Below are 2,294 nucleotides of genomic sequence, written 5' to 3' on the forward strand. Positions count from 1 at the left end.
TTGATGATCACAATTTCGTCCACCAAGTTTTTGGCGCCGTTGCCGGGGATTGTTCGAGTATGGACAACTGACGGTTCATCCTGTTGCTCAGATTAGGTAATTTTCTTTTCAAAAAGTTTTCAAAATTTTTTTTTTATTTTTGTTCTTCTAAAGAACATTTTCGAAAAAAATTAAAGAAAATACAAAAAAATAATAAAATCATAAAAACCAAAAATATTTTGTGTTTCTTGTTTAAGTCTTGAGTCAATTTTTAAGTTTGGTGTCAATTGCATGCTTTAAAAAAATTATTATGCATTTTTCGAAAATTCATGCATTCATGGTGTTCTTCATGATCTTCAAGTTGTTCTTGGTAAGTCTTCTTGTTTGATCTTGATGTTTTTTTGTTTTGCATCTTTTGTTGTTTTTCATATGCATTTTTTGTTTGTTAGAATCCATGCATTAAAGATTTCTAAGTTTGGTATCTTGCATGTTTTCATTGCATCAAAAATTTTTCAAAATTATGTTCTTGATGTTCATCATGATCTTCAAAGTGTTCTTGGTGTTCATCTTGACATTCATAGTGTTCTTGCATGCATCTTGTGTTTTGATCCAAAATTTTTATGTTTTGGGTCATGTTTGTGTTTTTCTCTCTCCTCATTAAAAAAATTCAAAAATCAAAAAAATATCTTTTCCTTATTTCCCTCCAAATTTTCAAAATTTTGGGTTGACTTGGTCAAAAATTTTTAAAAATTAGTTGTTTCTTATAAGTCAAGTCAAATTTTCAATTTTAAAAATCTTATCTTTTCAAAATCTTTTTCAAAAATCACATCTTTTTCATTTTTTTGTAATTTTCAAAATTTTTAAAATTTATTTTCAAAATCTTTTTCTTATATTTAAAAAAAATTGAAATTTTACTAACAATTAATGTGATTGATTCAAAAATTTGAAGTTTGTTACTTTCTTGTTAAGAAAGGTTTAATCTTTAAATTCTAGAATTTTATCTTTTAGTTTCTTGTTAGTCAAGTAATCAATTTTAATTTTGAAAATTAGATCTTTTTCAAAATATCTTTTTCTTAAAAACCTTATCTTTTTATCATATCTTTTTATCATATCTTTTTATCTTATCTCTTATCATATCTTTTTCAAAATTTTATCTTTTTTCAAAAAAATTTGATTTCAAAATATCTTATCTAACTTCTTATCTTCTTATCTGTTCAAATTTGACTTTAATATCTTTTTCAACTAACTATTTGACTTTTTGTTTGTTTTTTATCTTTTTCAAAACCACCTAACTACTATTTCCTCTCTATCGAAAATATCTCACCCCTTTTTCAAAAATTCTTTTTAATTAACTAATTGTTTCAAATTTTAATTTTAATTTTAATTCATCTTTAATTTTCGAAATTACTAACTCCTTTTCAAAAATATTTTCGAAAATCCCTCTCTCATCTTCTTCTATTTATTTATTTATTTACTAACACTTCTCTTCATCTCTTATCACCTCCCCTATCCTTACTCTTTATACAGACTATTCATCCCTCTCCTTCCATTATCCCCTTTCTTCTTCTACTAATAATAAGGATCCTCTTTACTGTGACATAGAGGATTCTTCTTCCTTTTCTTTTCCTCTTCTCTTTCATATGAGCAGGAACAAGGTAAAATGCACTCTTGATGAAGCTGATCCTGAACCTGAAAGGACTCTGAAGAGGAAGTCAAGAGAGACTAAAAATCAACAATTCAGAGAAACCTCAAAAAAAAAGAGAAAAGGGAAGACAAAAAGCTTCCACCTCTAAGTCATGGGAGATGGAAGGACTCATCTAAAGGGTTTATAGCTTAGTGGTAGAACATTTGACTGCAAATCAAGAGATCCCTGAGATACCCCAGGGGATAAATTGTCCTCCACACGATTATTAGGAGCAACTAAGGATAGGAGCACCAAAATCACTAGGGATCATTCAACAGAAGCAAGGAAGAGACATAGAGGAGCTCAAAGAGCACCATTGGACCTTCAAGAAGGCTCCACCCTCACTCAGGTGGATTCATTCCTTGCTCTTATTTCTTTCTGTTTTCGGTTTTTAATATTGTGTTTATCTATATTTTGTGTCTCTACTTCATGATCATTAGTATGTAACCATGCCTTAAAGATATGAATAAAATCCATTAATCCTTCACCTCTCTTAAATGAAAAATGTTTTAATTCAAAAGAACAAGAAGTACATGAATTTCAAATTTATCCTTGAATTTAGTTTAATTATATTGATGTGCTGACAATACTTTTTGTTTTTTGAATGAATGCTTGAACAGTGCATATTTTT

This window comes from Arachis duranensis, chromosome 1, assembly GCF_000817695.3.
Source record: "Arachis duranensis cultivar V14167 chromosome 1, aradu.V14167.gnm2.J7QH, whole genome shotgun sequence".
Taxonomy (NCBI): Eukaryota; Viridiplantae; Streptophyta; class Magnoliopsida; order Fabales; family Fabaceae; genus Arachis; species Arachis duranensis.